At 39.8% G+C, this 19,966-nt stretch overlaps 1 long non-coding RNA gene across 1 annotated transcript; it reads right to left on the reverse strand.

The window, feature by feature from the left end:
* Positions 1-5,291: 5,291 nt before the first annotated feature.
* On the reverse strand, positions 5,292-18,822 carry LOC134297640 (uncharacterized). Its single transcript, XR_010004452.1, has 2 exons — positions 7,755-18,822; positions 5,292-5,635 (listed from the first exon to the last, which is right to left on the reverse strand). It is a non-coding gene; the product is annotated as an uncharacterized LOC134297640 (long non-coding RNA).
* Positions 18,823-19,966: the final 1,144 nt, after the last annotated feature.

The following is a 19,966-nucleotide window of genomic DNA, read 5'->3' on the forward strand; positions in this document are numbered from 1 at the left end:
TGGCTGCTTCCTGCCTGGGGGGGGGATCCTCTGTTGGGAGGTGATTAGCTGGCCCTGATTATTTCTTGGATAAACACAGATGTCTATTCTAAACAATGTAGTGAGCTATATAAAACACAATAATAATAATAATAATAATAATAATAATAATAATAATAATAATAATAATAATAACAACTTTATTTTTATACCCCGCCCCATCTCCCCGAAGGGACTCGGGGCGGCTTACATGGGGCCAGGCCCGATAAAACAAACAAATAACAGTAACAAAGCAATAAAACTATGATCCCAGTAAAAAACATCAACATCAATAAAAACAATTATTAAAATCAACAAGCAGGATACAGTGTTAAAAACAGGGGACTAATTCGTAGATCCCAGGCGAAATGCAGAGTGTTACGAAATGGGAAAAGGAAATCTCAAGTTGAATGGACAATAAAGTGCGGTATAAAATGGCAAGACAACAACAATGGGACTATTATGGAATGGACAGATAGATCAATCCAGCAACAACTAAACATCGAAGGCCTTTTGGAAGAGCCAGGTTTTTAATAATGTTTGTAACCCAAAAGTATCTACAGTAGAGTCTCACTTATCCAGCGTAAACGGGCCGGCAGAATGTTGAATAAGCGAATATATTGGATAATAAGGAGGCATTAAGAAAAAGCCTATTAAACATCAAATTAGGTTATTATTTTACAAATTAAGCACCAAAGCATCATGGTATACAACAAATTTGACAGAAAAAGTAGTTCAATATGCAGTAATGCTATGTAGTAATTACTGTATTTAGGAATTTAGCATCAAAATATCATGATGTATTGAAAACATTGACTACAAAAATGCATTGGATAATCCAGAATGTTGGATAAGCAAGTGTTGGATAAGTGAGACTATACCGTAACTCAGTATTACCACCTACTCCAATCAATAACCAGCTACTCAGGATCTACATCAGCATTGACTCTGTCTCCTTGGCTTTACTATTGTTCCAAAACCTGTGGAGTCCCGAGGAATCCTTCCAGAACTGCAGAGACTCTGAACCGGTTTGCCTTTAAGCCAATCTAATCCTTTTAGGACTGCAGAGACTTATATCATTTTGTTTGATTTATAATACTGAGTTAGATACTTTTGGGTTATATATCATAGGTGAGCATTGATTCTGTGAATGTAATATGTATATGATGCTCTAATATACATATTGTGTACTACTTCTGTTTTGAACCATTATTGTGTTTTATATACCTGATTGTTTCTTGTCTGGAATTCCCCCTTGCCCTTCTTTCTTGTCTGGAATAGCCTTGCAGCATCAAAATCTGGCTGGTTCCTGCCTGGGGGAATCCTTTGTTGGGAGGTGATTAGCTGGCACTGATTGTTTCTTGTCTGGAATTCCCCCTTGCCCTTGTTTCTTGTCAGGAATACCCTTGCAGCATCAGAATCTGGCTGCTTCCTGCCTGGGGGAATCCTTTGTTGGGAGGTGATTAGCTGGCCCTGATTGTTTCTTGTCTGGAATTCCCCCTTGCCCTTGTTTCTTGTCTGGAATAGCCTTGCAGCATCAAAATCTGGCTGTTTCTTGCCTGGGGGAATCCTTTATTTGGGTGGTGATTAGCTGGCCCTGATTGTTTCTTGTCTGGAATTGCCCTGGTTTTGAGTGTTGTTCTTTATTTACTGTCCTGAGCTTAGCTGGACACATCATATTATTTGGGAACACAGCTGGACCAACTTTAGCAACAATCATGTCAGAGTACACAGAAAAGCCACTGAAATCCACAAGCTTGTGGACAGTTTCAACATAAAGGAGGAAATCATGAAAATGAACAAAATCTGGCTTCCAGGATTTAAAAAAAATTCTAAAATCAGGACAGTAAATAAAGAGCAACACTCTGAGGTTGTGAGGTTTGTTGGAAACTAAGCAAGTGCAGTTGATATATCTGTGGAAGGTCCAGGGTGGGAGAAAGAACTCTTGTCTGTTGGAGGCCAGTGTGAATATTGTAATTAATCACCTTGATTAGCATTAATGGCCTTGTCAGCTTCATGTTCTGGCTTCTTCCTGCCTGGGAGAATCCTTTTGTTCAAAGGTGTTAATTGCCCCTGATTCAATCATGCCTGGAATTCTTCTGTTTTCAGAGTGTTGCATGTTTATTTATTTATTTGGTTTATTTATATACCGCCTTTCTCATCTCTGGCGGAGGTACTCAAGGCGGTTTACAACATATTAATGGCAGGAATTCAATGCCAACATATATATATATATATATATATATATATATATATATATATATAATAAAAAATCATAATAACTGAACACTGACATATAACAATAAATTAAAAGCATCAAACATTAAACATAGGCATATACAACATTTAAACACTAAGACAAAGCATTAATCACCTTGATCAGCATTGAAAAGCCTTGCAGCTTCAAAGCCTGGATGCTTCCTTCCTGGGGGAATCCTTTGTTGGGAGGTGTTAGCTGGCCCTGATTGTTTCCTGCCTGGATTTCCCCCGTTTTCAGAGTGTTGCTCTTAATTTACTGTCCTGATTTTAGTTTTTTTAAAAAAAAAATACTGGTAGCCAGATTTTGTTCATTTTCATGGTTTCCTCCTTTCTGTTGAAATTGTCCTCATGCTTGTGGATTTCAATGGCTTCTCTGTGTAGTCTGACTTAGTGGCTGTTAAGAGTGGTCCAGCATTTCAGTACAGTAAATAAAAATAACACAAAAAACATGGGAATTCCAGACAAGAAACAATCAGGGCCAGCTAACACCTTCTGATTTTCGAGTTTTTTAAAATACTGGTAGCCAAATTTTGTTCAATTTATTCATTTCATTTTATTTTCATGGTTTTCTTCTTTCTGTTGAAATTGTCCACATGCTTGTAGATGGCTTCTCTGTAGTCTGACATGGTGGTGGTTAGAGTTGGTCCAATATTTCAGTAAAGAACAACCCTCAAAAACGGGAATTCCAGACAAGAAACAATCAGGGCCAGCTAATCACCTACCAACAAATGATTCCCCCAGGCAGTAAGCAGCCAGACCTTGAAGCTGAAAGGCTATTCAATGCTAATTAAGGTGATCCATTGCAACATTCACACTTGCCTCAAACAGACAAGTGTTATTTCTCCCACCCTGGACCTTCCACAGATATATAAACCCTACATGTCTAGTTTCCAACAAACCTCACAACCTCTGAGGATGAAGACCTGGATGTTTAAACAAGCCTTTGAGAATGCCTAGCCCCAATGGTCCATAATTAATGACACAGTACTGCAGTTTCATCCCATGCCCTTGTTCCTTAGCTACAGTTGCACTGTCCTATTCCCTTGCTCTTGTTTACAGTTTGGACAAGTTTTAGTTTTACAGCAGTTGCCACCATAGGTTATTACAATTTTGAGCTTAAATTGTTGTTTTATATGCAATTGTTTTTAATTTTTGTATTGTACTGTATACTGTAGAGTCTCACTTATCCAAGCTAAATGGGCCGGCAGAAGCTTGGATAAGTGAATATCTTGGATAATAAGGAGAGATTAAGGAAAAGCCTATTAAACATCAAATTACCCTGTTTCCCCTAAAATAAGACATCCCCAGAAAATAAGACCTAGTAGAGGTTTTGCTGAATTGCTAAATATAAGGCCTCCCCTGAAAGTAAGACCTAGCAAAGTTTTTGTTTGGAAGCATGCCTGCTGAACAGAACATCAGAGCATGCAGGATCAGTAAATGTACGTACCATAGAGTGATGTACATGGAAATAATGGTAGTAACAAGAAATTCTTGATAGGATTCATAGTTTGTCTGGTTATGCTGATTTGTGATGACAACTACTGTACAGTATATAATAAATGTTCATTTTTTGGTTCAATAATAAATGTGAATTATTTTTCATGGAAAAATAAGACATCCCCTGAAAATAAGACCTAGAGCATCTTTGGGAGCAAAAATTAATATAAGACACTGTCTTATTTTCGGGGAAACACAGTAGGTTATGATTTTACACATTAAGCACCAAAACATCATGGTATACAACAAATTTGACAGAAAAAGTAGTTCAATATGCAGTAATGTTATGTTGTAATTACTGTATTTACAAATTTAGCACCAAAATATCCCGATATATTGAAAACATTGACTACAAAAATGGCTTGGATAATCCAGAGGCTTGGATAAGCGAGGCTTGGATAAGTGAGACTCCACTGTATTTATTTTATGTGTTGTTTTAGGCACTCTGTGTCATATGTAAGCCATCTTGAATCCCTTTGGGGAGATGGAGGTGGGACACAAAATTAAAGCTATTGTTATTATATTATTATTAGGATGCCTTCCATTGATGTGGGTGAAACGTCAGGAGAGAATGCTGCTGGAACATGGCTATGCAGCCTGGAAAACTCACAACAATCCAGTGATTTTGGCCACGAAAGCCTTAGACAACAGAGAGAAGTGGCTTTGAGAGGCAAAAGTTTTGTGGCTTTTTGGGAGGGGAGACATGCCTGTCACTCCCACTGTAACAAAGCATTTTGAGTCTTTGTGTGGTCCCCAAAATTGGCTGGTCCATCTATAGCCAAATATAGATTATTGAGGAGAGGGGCACAGTTAAGGAATGTGCGACTTCCTCTTGTGAGTAACAGGCATCAACTGGGAAGAATGTGGGCATCTTTTTTTTCCCCTTCTCCCTCTTCCTTTTTATAAATGACATCTGGCGCCCGATTCTCCCGTGCTGATGAGAGGGTAAAACAAATTGATCTTCCAGCAGTGACAAATTGTCACAATGGAGGAGTCAATTGGGAACTTTTAACACAGGCAAAGGGACAAAAGTGGCCATGGAGGGGGACCAAGGAGGAGGAGGAAAGGGGGAGAGGAAGACACAAGCGGAGGAAATTCGAGGGGGATGAGCAGCATAGAAATAGGGTCACACAAAAAAATAACAACAAAAAGGAGGAGTTGTATTAAAACCAGCTCTTTCCCAAGATGCTTCAATCTGTTTGTCTAACTAGGGACCACTCTGGGTTTCCAAAACAAAGCCAAGCTATGCTGAAATATTTAGAGAGTTCATAAGGAAAGAGAGACACTCAAAGGGAAGTAATAAGAATAGTAATAAGAATACAAAGAACTGGCATCGCTAACGCTGCTATAGCACCAATTCTCAGGCATCATGTATATTAAAAAAAAAGTCCACCTAGATATTTACATACTAAAGGAAAAGATGTAGGCAAAAGATTTTTTTTTTTTGAAAAAAAAATATATCACAGCAACTTACAATCAGGAAACAGAAGTAGAGTGAGAAAGGACATGAAAAGAAGTAAAACAAATGTGTACATTTAATCAGACAGGATTGCATAGAACACAAAGAACAGGGCTAATTACTCTCAGCAGGTAGGAACTAACCTTCAGACTTCATAAATAAGTAAGGCTGTGAACAATGTCTAAGTGGGAGGATGGAGACAGAAAAAGGATTATTTCAAGACATCCAGGAAAGAAAGAAAAATGAATGAAATACTTCTCTGTTAAATCAATGTACAAATGGATTTAACAGGGTGTTTTTTTTTCTCTGCTTGGCTTTTGACTAACTCTCTTTCAAATATCCTGAAAAACAGCCATGATTTGGATAGGTATTATCCAGTTATCCCCGATTGTTGTATTGGATCTGAAATAGTAAAAATATGCCTAATTGTCAGTGTTTTTGACATTATACTTTATTTATTAAAATTAAGCATGAGATGGTGTTGAAATAGAATTAAATGTTGAATATTTTATTGGTTGTATCAAACCATGGGTTCCCAGCACAGGAAAAGGGCTGGAACATACACGTGTGTTTACAAGGTTTATAACCCACTTTTCTGTGAAAATGCTTAAACTGGAATAGAGAATTTAAGATGCAATATAAATTCATAAATTCAAAACTAAAAAAGGAGCCGCGGTGGTGCGATGGGTTAAACCCTTGTGCCAGCTGAACTGCTGACCTGAAGGTTGCCGGTTCGAATCCGCAAGATGGGATGAGCTCCCATCTGTCAGCTCTAGCTTGCGGGGACATGAGAAAAGTCTCCCAGCTAACACATCTGGGCGTTCCCTGGGCAACGTCTCTGTAGACGGCCAATTCTCTCACACCAGAAGCAACTTTTATCAAGTCGCTTCTGACACAATAAAAAATACTAAAAAAACCAAAAAAACAAGGGCATGTTAAAATTCATGGAGGTAGACATTGGAAAAGACTTTAAAAGCTCTTCTGAATACAATAGTTGTTGAACTACAATTCCCAGCAGTTGCAGTCCACATAACCAGTGGTAAGAAATATTTAGAGCTACATCCTAACAGCATTTGAAGACCTACACTATTCCCTCCTTTGCTGTGTAATGGACATATTTATATGTACAGTACATGCATAAATTCAATTGAGTATTATGGAGTTTATTTCATAGTAGGAATGTAGGAATTGCACTCTTATTATAATCAGTTTTAAAACACTTGCTTAAAACAGGCAGGGTTCCAGATCTGCCATATTATATCATATTGGTTTCCAAGGTTCAACATATGATAGCACTAGCCACTACTCAGGAATTCTGGTAGTTCTAGTGCAGTGGTTCCCAACCTTTGGGCCTCCAGGTATTTTGGACTTCAACTCCCAGAAATCCCAGTCATCTTACCAGCTGTTAGGAATTGTGGGAGCTGAAGTCCAAAACACCTGGAGGCCCAAAGGTTGGGAACCACTGTTCTAGTGCAATCGGATGTTTCAAGCCAAGCTCTAAATATAACCACCACACTTCAGAGCTGTTGAATGCACAACAGTTTTAATGTTCATCACCATTCCCTTCACCACTTGAGAAGGTTTTACAGACTGACCACATCTTGAAGTCAGTTGAGATGTGACAGATTTCCAATATGAGCTGCTAATATGTTGCCAATTCAACAATAGAGCCGTCTGGTAGGGAATTCCAAGTACATGAAACAATATTTCCAATACCCAATTGTATGGAGCTACATAGTTATAATGTTATCAAAGCACAACAGTTATTTAGTATGGATATAATTGAGCTCTGTAAGACTCCTGGTGTCTCTGAACTGTTTTCATCCCATTTGGATGCTATAAGAATACTGTAACTTTCACAAATGGTATCTGACTTTGCTTGTTCCCCTTCTTATCCCTTCTCTTGTCCCTATTTATTCTCTTGGAACATATAGTTCAATACCTCTTTTGATACTGTATCCATTAAAATGTAAACCTAAGACCAATCATTCCTTTGTGTTCTTTTTTAAAAAACTGATCTCTTAGCTTTTTGGATGAAGAGTGTGTAAATACGTTTCAGTAATTCAATAAAATTATTAGCATAGGAGTCCTTGGGTTGGATCCAAACTAGGTTTAGTCCTATTGAAATTTCCTTAGTCACGAGTTAGTCATCTCACTTTGTCTAACAGTAGCTCAACACTCTTCTGAAAACATGTTTACACTGTGGGGCTGTGAGATAAAAACAACATTTGTAAATATTATTTATCGAAGGAACTCTATTCCTACTATAAATTGATCATGCCCTGCTTTATCTCTATGGAATGTATCTGACCATTTCACATCCTTTTCCCTGACCGCATTTACTGTAAATATTATTTATCGAAGGAACTCTATTCCTTCTATAAATTGATCATGCCCTGTTATATGTCTATGGAATGTATCTGACCATTTCACATCCTTTTCCCTGACCTCATTTACTTACCGCATTTATCCTAACCCCATTTACTTTGCCATAAATCTCACATATTTCGGTTAACCTTACCTCCAAATAAATGGACCCATAATTGCAGAACTTCTGTTAACCAAGGAAACGAGTTTACCAAAGAACAGGAACACCTGTTTGCACAAGCGTTCTCAGGTTGTGCCCTAGATGAAAACAAATGCATAACTTACTATAGCCAAAGTAATACAATATTCAAGGGAAAATGCAGCCTAATCCGTTATGTGAGCGATGTGATTTATGGTCCAATACCAAATGTTAACCAACAGCTGCTTTGTCGAAAACAAGTGCTTGGCGCATAGGCTTCTTCAAGTATGTCTTGTACAATCTGGATTTCTGTAACAAAGGAAGTACTTTTGCTTTGGATCACTAGAATGCTTGCCCAAGCAAATTAGCAATACAGGATGATTTTTGATGCATCATATTATAATTTCTAGTAAACAATAGACTATAGGTATAAGCATTATTTGTCATTTTCCAGCCAAGAAAGCTGCTTGGGAAGAATAGATGTAGCTGTGAGAGTCTTTACACATAGGTAACGTAGTTATCTGTGCAGACAGACATGTTTTTGTTTATTGTTTTGCTTAGAAAATAAAATTTTGTGAAGAAAACAAGTTTTCTGTGAAGACAGCAAAAAACACTGTTCTCTGTGCAGAGAAACTGCATATTTCTGTGCAGACAAACCTTGTCTATTTCCGCACAGACCAAACACTAAATAATGACCAACAACCACACAGAAAATCTTGTATTCTTCTGCAGCAGGGAGAATACTATAGGAATTATTTGTTCTTGTTTGTGAGGGCAAAGAATGTAAAACAGCTTGATCCTGGTGCTGCTGCCTCGGAAATACATTCCATCAAGTTCAGTTGGGATAAGCAGGGCTAAGTGTGCAACAGTAGTGTTTATAAACAGTGTCAAAGCAGAGGTGGGCCGTAGAGCAGGGCAACCCAGATTTGTAGATATGATAGAAGGTTTTTAATGTATTTTATAGTGAGAGATAGATGGTTGAGCACACAACGCATGTATATAAAAACTGGATTTATTATTATTATCATCATCATTATCATAATCATCATAATTTATGTCCTGCCTCTTTTCCAAATCTTGGACTTAAAGCCTTCTATAAATTAAAATACAAAGCAGTTAAAATATACAAAAACATCAACATTAAAATGGAATTAAACTAGCAACAATGTTTAGAAATCATTTCAAACAGTTGAAAATTTAAAAAGAGTTGAAAAGAACAGCACTGTTAAAACAATAAAACCAGTGCAGTAACTTTCTTGTTCCCATTTCTAAAAGCCTGTCAAAATAAAAAAGTGGAATGACTACAAGGAGGGACCCATTTTAACCTGTTCAGTGGTGTATCTGCACTGAAGAATTAATGCAGCTTGATACCACTTTAACTGCCATGACTCAGGACACTATCATATTAATATTTTAAAGCAAGCGCTCCCACTTTCGTTTCTTGTGACTGCCTCCTGCAGAATTATGGGAAATGCAGTTTACGGCAGGCCTTTGAAATTCTCAGCCAGAGGGGTCCTCAGTTTCCCTAAACTACAAGACCCAGAATTCAGCAGGAGGCAACCACACAATAGGAAAGTGGGACACCCTGCTTTAAAGCATTGTGTGATAAGGCACTCAAACCCCAGCTACATGGACCATTCAATGCAGTTTCTAACTGGTATTGGAGAAAGTAGTTTTGCTGTGCAGATGATTCAAACTGAGATGGCCAGAACACAAACTCCCAGAAAAGTGTGCAAAAGGAAGCCATACACCAGTTTGTTTAATCCCCATCTAGGCCTCAAACTGGGTCCAGGATTTTCGATGCAATAATCTGCATAGCAAAACCACTTTCTTCAATATTGGTTCTAAACAGCATCAAATCCATGTAGATAGGTTCAGAAGCCCCTGATGGCACAGTGGATTAAACTGCTGAGCTGCTGAACTTGCTGACCAAAAGGTTCAAGCAGGGTGAGCTCCCACAGTTAGCCCCAGCTTGCCAACCTAGCAGTCGAAAACATGCAAATGCGAGTAGATCAAAAGGTACTGCTCCAGCGGGAAAGTAACGGCACTCCGTGCAGTCATGCCAGCCACGTGACCTTGAAGGTATCTACGGACAACGCCGGCTCTTCGGCTTAGAAATGGAAATTAGCACCAGCCCCCAGAGTCAGACACGACTAGATGGGTTCAGAGATACAAATTTACCTCGTTTTGCCTGCTGTTTTTGAGAAATTCCTTTACAAAGAGCAACATTTCAAGATCCAAGCAAACATTCTCAGCCATCAAGTATGAAGAAATCTAGGGATGTGTATACTTGTGTGAACCTTAATGTACATGAAAATCACTTTTAAGCACTCAGAAGTATAAAATAAACTCTTAGGGTAAAGTTAAAGGTTTTCCCCTGACGTTAAGTCCAGTCGTGACCGACTCTGGGGGTTGGTGCTCATCTCCATTTCTAAGCCGAAGAGCCGGCGTTGTCTGTAGACACCTCCAAGGTCATGTGGCCGGCATGACTGCATGGAGCGCCCTTACCTTCCCGCCCTTACCTATTGATCTACTCACATTGGCATGTTTTTGAACTGCTAGGTTGGCAGGAGCTGGGGCTAACAGCAGGCGCTCATTCCGCTCCCGGGGTTTGAACCTGGGACCATTTGGTCTGCAAGTTCAGCAGCTCAGCACTTTAACACACTGTGCCATCAGGGGTCCCAACTGTGCCACCAGGGGCAGTATAATACATTTATATAATACATTTATTCCAAGCTGCTCAAAGTGGTATACATTTTTATCTCAGTGGCAGGTTGGACTGAGAGGTAATGGCTGGTCAAAAGTCACCAAGTAGTAAGGAGTAAAGTGGTACTGCTGAAATACCCTCAAAGCACTTGATCCTATATGATCTTAGAAGCTAAGCAATATCGGCACTGGTTTGTACTTGGATGGGTGATTGCTAGTAAATGCCAGGTGCTACAGGCTACAATATAGGGGAAGGAAATGGCAAATCTATCTCTTGCTTAAGAAAGTCCTCCGAAATCCATGGGGTCACTGTAAGTTAACAGGCAATGACGACAAACACATACAGTGTAGTGTTGATTTGGATCTCGATTATCTCAGTCTTAGACCAGAGTTGAAGCCAGATTGTAAATACAAATGTTTCATAAGCAGAAGTAGCATCCTAATTAAAAGAAGACTGGTTGAGGGATCCTAAGATCATTTCCCTCATAGGATTATTAAGAGAAAATGGGTGGGTATTATCGCTGATGCCAGAAGGTCCTTGTACAATATATGTTGTCCTCAGAAAAACTAAGATTTAAGTGTAGTATTCACATGAAACACATGTTTCTTTACATATAATTGTGTTTTGCTGCATTAGCATGAATATTTATATAATGATACCAAGGTAAGTTCTCTCAGAGTCCAGTGAAAAGTAACACAGCAGGTAAAACCGGACTCCTTTGAAATCACTTGGAGTTTTGCCACTGACCTCTGCATAACTGAGATCGCTGCCAGAATTCTTTATGTGTGCTTAAAATGCTGTCAAATTTGCTTTGGATCTCCGAGCATACCTGATGGACGACCTTTGCTTTTTTATAGAATTGCTTGGTAAAATGTGCAAAAACTATCTCTCACAGCAAGATTAAGAGCCTTGAGCTGATCCTATAGCTTGCCATATCTTCCGTATAAACCTAGATAAGGCCTTTAACATGGGACATGGAAATTACTTTCACATACATGACCTTACAGCCACATGCTTACAGAGGTAATGAAACATTTTCTTCGGTTCTCAGGCTGGTTGCTCCAAAGCATCAATAGGACTTCTTTACAATAGGGATGGGAATCATTCGGCCATCCAGATATTGCTGGAGCATAACTCCAAGCATTTGTCACAGTTTGCATACTCTGTCTAGGGCTGCTCAGACTTTCAATGTTAACACATTTTATTTATTTATTATTTATTTAAAAAGGTAAAGGGTAAAGGTTTTCCCCTGACGCTAAGTCCAGTCGTGACCGACTCTGGGGGTTGGTGCTCATCTCCATTTCTAAGCCGAAGAGCCGGCGTTGTCCGTAGACACCTCCAAGGTCATGTGGCCGGCATGACTGCGTGGAGCGCCGTTATCTTCCCGCCGGCGCGGTACCTATTGATCTACTCACATTGGCATGTTTTCGAACTGCTAGGTTGGCAGGAGCTGGGGCTAACAGCGGGCGCTCATTCCGCTCCCGGGACTTGAACCTGGGACCTTTTGATCTGCAAGTTCAGTAGCTCAGCGCTTTAACACACTACGCCACCACCAGGGGCCCATTATTTACTTACGGTACTTCTATCCCGCCTTTCTCCACCCCGAAGGAGACTCAAGGCGGCTTTACACGTCGGCAGCTATTCGATGACATAAGAACAATACAAAATTAAAATAGACATTTAAAATAGGATAATAAAATACAATTAAAACAATAAGAAACATTTAAAATCAAGGCTTTTCCTATAGTTAATAGACATCAATCCATATCTATTTATTGTACAGATTCCCCAATGGCTTGGTCACAGAGCCATGTTTTTACTCTTTTCAAGAGGGAGAGGGCTGCTCTCCTCAGTTCCATAGCTAAGGGGCCACAATGAGAAGGCTCTGTCTCTTGTCTCTACCAAGCATGCCAGCGAAGAAGGTGGGACCAAGAGCCGGGATTCCCCAGATGATCTTAAACTCCGTGATGGTTCGTAGAGGGAGATATGTTTGGACAGGTAAACTGGGACAGAACCGTTTAGGAGAGTGGTTCTCAACCTGGGGCCCCCATTTGTTTTTGGCCTTCAACTCCCAGAAATCCTAACAGCTGGTAAACTGGCTGGGAATTCTGAGAGTTGTAGGCCAAAAATGTCTGGGGACCCCAGGTTGCGAACCACTGGTTTAGGGCTTTATAGGCTAAAGCAAGCACTTTGAATTGTGCCTGGTAGCAGACTGGCAGCCAGTGGAGCTGACATATGCTCTCCGTGCACCACTCCAGTGAGCAATCTGGCTGTTGCCCGTTGGACCATTTGAAGCTTCTGAACAGTCTTCAAAGTCAATCCCATATACAGCACATTGCAGTAATCTATTTGAGATGTAACCAGAGTGTGGACTATCATGGCCAAGCCTGACTTCCAAAAGTACGGGTGCAACTGACACACAAGTTTTAATTGAAGAGTCACATTATTTCCACCCCTGTATTACTTCATTCGTTCAAAATGCTATTGTCAATATTGGGTTCCAATGAGAGCTGTCCAGAAGAAGGGCTTTGACTATAATTCAATATGGAAATATACAATCTTTTACAACATAAAAACATAAAAACAAGTCTGCTTGGGTATGGCAGTAAAATTTGCAAAGGGGGGAGGGGGCGGGACTCCAAGCATTTCTACAATCTCCAACTCAATGATGCATCTCTTCTTATAGATTGACAGCTAACAAGTTTGGACCAGTTCATCTGGTGCTGGATGTTGCTTATTGCCAGAATGATTTTATCTAAATTTAAATTAATTTCAGCTTAAGTTTGTGTCTGAGTTTCTTTCTATCCCCATTTTGAAAACACACACACACACACACACACACCTGGCTGTCTGATGCCTTGCCTCTGAGACTAGTTTCTCACTTTTTCCATTCAAAGCTTGTCTTGCTGCCTCATCACACTAGAGCACGAATCTACTTTAAATATGTTTTCTGCCTCCTGCAGAATTCTGGGGTTTGTAGTTTGGTGAGGCCCAGGACCTGTCTGGCTGAGCTGTTTAAAGCCCCCTCCCTAAAGTGGATTTAAAGTGGATTTAAAGAGGATCCAAGATCTAGTGTGATGAGGAGGTCCTTGGGCTAAATTTGTGAGGGCACATTGCCAAGGACTAAGGAACTTCTGACATCTCCATGGTGAACACTGTACTATCATTAGAGAATGGTGAAAAAGACCCACTATTTTCCTGACTAGAAAGGCTTGGCTTATTTGTTTGCTTCCCATGCCCCCATTAAAATAATATACAGAGTTGTGGTATACCAATCATGGTAGGGACAAGAACATCCTGAAGCAGGAATGAATGAGCTTCTGCTCCCCCCAGTTAGCACTCAGGGCTTTATCAATCTGTAAGCTGTCAGGAAAGGTATAAGAGGTGATGCTGATCTGTCAGTGGTTGGGCAAGCACTAGTGTTACAACTAGCACGGGAAGCACAAATGACTGAATGAAGTTGGAATGACTTCACTACAATTGTCCAACAGCTTGAGAGAACTAGATGCTGGATAGCTTGCATGAGCAAAATCAAAGCATTGGGCTTGACAATTCAGATAAGTATGTAATTGGGGTTTCCAGAAGCAAGTGGATGCAACCTGTTGAGAAAGTTCAACACTCAGCCTTTACTGATGATGCATGTGGAGAGGTTGGTGCAAAGAAAATGTTGTGTCCTTGCAGTTTGTTTATTCTTGACTGGTCATTTATTCCTGAATGTCCCTTCCAGTGCTCTTTCTACCTGAGTTTGCTGCTGTTCTTTTGTGTACCCTTCAAAAGCTTCTCTGGAAGATTGGTGAATTTTCTAGAAAATTGGCAGCGGCGTGGATGGAGACTTCAACATGAGATAGGAACAGGGCAAAAACCTTGTTACTTTTCTGACAGTTGAAGGATTTTGAGGTGTAGAATTCTTCTTAGTACATTCTCATTTAAAAAAAAATCTGGGAATTTCCAGATTCAATATATTATGAGTCAATTTCAGCCATTTTAATTGAGAGGTTAGGAAAGGAGCCCCTGATGGCGCAGTGGATTAAACCGCTGAGCTGTTGAACTTGCTGACCAAAAGGTCGGTGGTTCGAACCTGGGGAGAGGAGTGAGCTCCCGCTGTCAGCTCCAGCTTATGCCAACCTAGCAGTTGGAAAACATGCAAATGTGAATAGATCAATAGGTACTGCTCCGACTTGAAGGTAACGACGTTCCATGCAGCCATGCCAGCCACATGACCTTGGAGGTGTCTATGGACAATGCCGGCTCTTTGGCTTAGAGATGGAGATGAGCACCAACCCCTAGAGCCAGACACGACTAGAATGTTAGGGAAAAACCTTTACCTTTACTATAGTGAAAGTACTTGTGATCTGTGTACACATTCAAAATGGACACAAAGGACACTTTCCCTCCCAAGTTATTCTATTAGGGCAAATGGATCGATACTCCCTCAACCCACAAAGTATGTTTAAAAACATTTTCTGTTTACATTTGCATTTATGAGTTATGTTTCTTTAGGAACGTTGTTGAACGAACACTACAATTTAAAAAAGATTTGGTCAGTATTGATGTTTAAATTCTCAAAAACGAAGATCTCTTTCGCTGCCTGCATAGAAATAGTTAAATCCTTTGTACTCTTATTTCCCTAGGTTTTGGTGACCATTTTTACAAGACGGCAAAAACATTAACAGAAAAAATGGACAGTGATCAGAGAGTAGTCTGATTAAATCATGAGATGATACAAATTCTTATACATGTATGTGATAAGGCTCTGAAAAATCAAACCATCGATACATTTACCGCTCTTATTGACAGCTTGTCTTTTAAACCTAACAGCATTGGAAGAAGCCCAATAAATGAAACATTTACTGCATAGCATGCCTTATTTTCAAGTGGTATATGATTCCTTTCTAGCTGTCTCTAGAAGATGTTTTTAGCCTAATTTGCTCCCTAGAAATTTCACTCACTAGAGTTCTACATCTATGACGTTTCATTGCCTGGAGCCAAGTCTGAATAAGAACTTTCTTAAGATACACTTATCCTAATGCCAGTCTACAAGCATTGAGCTGCTTTAGTTTGATTTATTTGTACTATGCTGATAGATGGTTTGCATGCACACTGACACTAGGTTTTATAAGACAGCGCCAAGATTTCCGTATATTTAATTCTTACACATGCACACACACACATTTGGGTGCCATATTTCCTACCAAAAAAATGGTGTATGAAGCAGTGTGCAACTACAACAAAATAACAGCCAAAAAAAATTAAGTACAAATCTATAGATCTAATAAAGCACATTTTAAAAATCTGGAGTAACACTGTATCACATCCGGATAAAATTTCCCTACAGATAAAAATAAAAAGAGGCACTTTCATCAGGAAGTAGAGAATACTTATATCGACAGAAAGCCAACAAACATGAGCTGAGGTGTGCCTCGGCTGGGAAAGCATTCTGGCTAATTTAAAACAGAAATGGTTGCTTCCAATACACTCCTTACATCCATGCTGTGAGGAAGGAAGAAAAAAGGAAGCTAATGCACATAATGCTAGATGCGGGTCTAGTGTAATATCTGAATCAGGTTACAAGTTCAGCATCACTTATCAGGAATTCTAAAATACTCCAAAATTGTCTAAATGGGTAATTGAGATAGTGACATAGAATCATAGAACCATAGAGTTGGAAGAGACTTCGTAGGCCATCCAGTCCAACCCCCTGCCAAGAAGAAGGAAATCGCATTCAAAGCACCCCTAACAGATGGCCATCCAGCCTCTGCTTAAAAGCTTCCAAAGAAGGAGCCTACGCCACACTCCGGGGCAGAGAGTCCCACTGTCGAACAACACTCACAGTGAGGAAGTTTTTCATAATGTTCAGGTGGAATCTCCTTTCCTGTAGTTTGAAGCCATTGTTCCACATCCTGTTTTCCAGGGCAGCAGAAAACAAACTTGCTCCCTCCTCCCTATGACTTCCCCTCACTTATTTATACATGGCCCTAATCAGGTCTCCACTCAGCCTTCTCTTCTGCAGGCTAAACATGCCCAGCTCTTTAAACCACTCCTTATACGGCTTGTTCTCCAGACCCTTGAAACATAAACAAATTACGTGTTTAGACTTGGATCCCATTTCCAAGATATGTAAATAATAGAAAATAGAGGAATTTCAAAATCCAAAGAAACTCAGAATCCAGAAAAAAATCTGGTTTCATACATTTCAGAGAAGGGATGTTCAACCTGTAGTACAGTAGAGTCTCACTTATCCAACATAAACGGGCCAGCAGAACGTTGGATAAGCGAACATGTTGGATAATAAGGAGAGATTAAGAAAAAGCCTATTAAACATCAAATTAGGTTATGATTTTACAAATCAAGCACCAAAACATCACGTTGTACAACAAATTTGACAGAAAAAGTAGTTCAATACGCAGTAATGTTATGTTGTAATTACTGTATTTACAAAATTAGCACCAAAATATCACGTTATATTGAAAACATTGACTACAAAAATGCGTTGGATAATCCAGAACGTTGGATAAGCGAGTGTTGGATAAGTGAGACTCTACTGTATCTCAATAGATTTCCTTTTATTACATCAGGGCTGGGCAATTGTAGTGTGCCTTGGACTCATTTTGTGTCTTTGCCCTTCTAGGGTCTGCATGGACTTCTAAAAAGGATCAAGGAATACACAGAACTAAACAAAATTGGAAGTAGCCAGAAGTCTACTTCTGGTTTTGAAAAACTTGTGCATGTGTGCGTGTTTTAATGTTAAACCATACAAGGGGAGTTCTGCAACCATTCCAAAAAGCAAATTGCTGTTCCCAGTAGCTTTCAAAAGTGGCACTACCACCCTATTCATCCAGCTTTTATCAGAGAAGGGACAGCTGTCAATAAATAAACCTCAGTTTACATATACAGTAGAATCTCACTTATCCAGCACTCGCTTATCCAACGTTCTGGATTATCCAAGCCATTTTTGTAGTCAATGTTTTCAATATATCATGATATTTTGGTGCTAAATTCGTAAATACAGTAATTACTACATAGCATTACTGTGTATTAAACTACTTTTTCTGTCAAATTTATTGTATAACATGATGTTTGGGTGCTTAATTTGTAAAATCCTAACCTAATTTAATGTTTAATAGGCTTTTCCTTAATCTCTCCTTATTATCCAACATATTCGCTTATCCAACATTCTGCTGGCCCGTTTACGTTGGATAAGCGAGACTCTACTGTATATAAACCTCACTTGCCTAGTTTCCAACAGACCTCTGAGGATGCCTGCCATATATGTGGGTGAAACATCAGGAGAGAATGCTTCTGGATCATGGCCATACAGCCTGGAAAACTCACAGCAACCCAAAGTCTGGATAGCTTGAAGCGCACAGAAATGGCTGGTGGACACAATTTGCTCTCACTATACTAGATGCTGGGTGTAGTGAAGAAAATTTTAGAGGGAAATCAATGAAAATAATTTTCACTAACATCTTTCAAAGGAACTAAAATATGATTAACTTTCACTGCACTTTGTGTCTTGTACTGGTCGCACCTAAATGACAATTAACTACATCTAAATATCATCTTTGCATGAATTGCACCTAACTGGTGTTAAGAAAGGAGGATGAATGTAAAATGTAGACATATGTCAGAAATATATATACAATACATATTTAACCTCAGTATAATAACAGAAACATTGAATGGCATCATGTTAGGCAGTGTATATTCACACATAAAATATATGATACACAGAATTCTGCTATACCAATTGAGCAACTTCTTGTTTTCATAAAGGACTGTCATCAGCATGTTCGGATACATTATTCCCTTTGCAGCTGGGAAATGAAGCTCCTGCATACCAAAAAGAAGTGGCAAGGGAAACGTTTTTCTGGTTTCTGCTGTTGTCTCAGGCACATTCTGTCTGTTCGTAGCCTCAGGGCATAAGTAAGCAGTGGAGGTAGAATGGACAGGCCTTCCTGTAGTATAGTTAAGTGTCAATCTGCTCTCCCAGTAATACGTACAGTAAGAACATCTAGAGTATTCCCAGGGAGATCAATATCAAGAGTACCATTGAGAATTACTATCATTTTATATTTATATCATTGGAGAATAGAGAGGCCCGAATCAGGAGCAGGGGCTCAGCATGCCTTCGATTCAAATGATACAGATGGACCCCATAGTAAGGGAAACAGAAATCTACCCCTTTATTTATTTATACCACAACTTTAACAAAAGATGATGATGATCCCATAATGTAAGAGATAGGGCATCTCTACAACAATATCATCAGAGATTCAACAAGCTACTTTGATTGCAACTCTCAACCAGCACAGCAATGTTTCCAAGCAATAGATATTGTTATTGTATGCATTTCATGGCTGGTGGACACAATTTGCCCTCGTTATACTAGATGCTGATAAAGATAAAGATTTCCCCTGATATAAATATACTCGTGTCCGACTCTGGGGGTTGGCACTCATCTCCATTTCTAAGCCGAAGAGCCAGCGTTGTCCATAGACACCTCCAAGGTCATGTGGCCGTCATGACTGCATGGAGCGCTGTTGTCTTCCCTCCGTAGCGGTACCTATTGATCTACTCACATTTGCATGTTTTCGAACTGCTAGGTTGGCAGAAGCTGAGCCTAACAGAGGGAGCTCACTCCGCTCACCAGATTTGAACTGCCGACCTTTCAGTCAGCAATTTCAACAGGTCTGTGATTTTACCCGCTGGTGATACCGGATGAAAACTCCTCCTGGGCACACGGAATACTGGGTGACTGAACAGACTGCAATCTGGTATCACAAGATGCAAAGCCAATCTTAAGAAATGGGGCTTCAAAGTGGAGTCCATGACATGTGTGAAAAACTAACCACAGACCACCTACTACAAGGCAGTCTGTTTCCTGTCACATGTAGTCAAAGACCTTCTCACAGCAGACACCAGAAGCACTTGATGTAGCCAGCTTCTGGTCAAAGGAAATTTTGTATGTCAAATTTTAAAACTTTGTATATGTTTTTTTTTTTAGCCTCCGGTGGCTCAGTGTGTTAAAGCGCTGAGCTGCTGAACTTGCAGACTGAAAGGTCCCAGGTTCAAACCCCAGGAGCGGAGTGAGCATCTGCTGTCAGCTCTAGCTTCTGCCAACCTAGCAGTTTGAAAACATGCAAATGTGAGATCAATAGGTACCGCTCCGGCGGGACGGTAACAGCATTCCATGAGTCATGCCAGCCACATGACCTTGGAGGTGTCTACGGACAACGCTGGCTCTTCAGCTTAGAAATGGAGATGAGCACCAACCCCCAGAATCGGACACGACTGGACTTAACGTCAGGGGAAACCTTTACCTTTACCTTTTATATGGTTTTAATGCACTATAACTGTATTCTCAATTCTCTTCTGACATGATAGATAAATAAATAAATAAATAAATAAATAAGTCATTTCAGACTTATGGTGACTCTAAGGTGAACATATCATAGAGTTTTCTGGGGGGAAAATTGTTCAGAGGGGGTTGCCCTTGCCTTTCTGAGGCTGTGAGACTATG

Source organism: Anolis carolinensis, chromosome 3 (assembly GCF_035594765.1).
Source record: "Anolis carolinensis isolate JA03-04 chromosome 3, rAnoCar3.1.pri, whole genome shotgun sequence".
NCBI classification, from domain to species: Eukaryota; Metazoa; Chordata; class Lepidosauria; order Squamata; family Dactyloidae; genus Anolis; species Anolis carolinensis.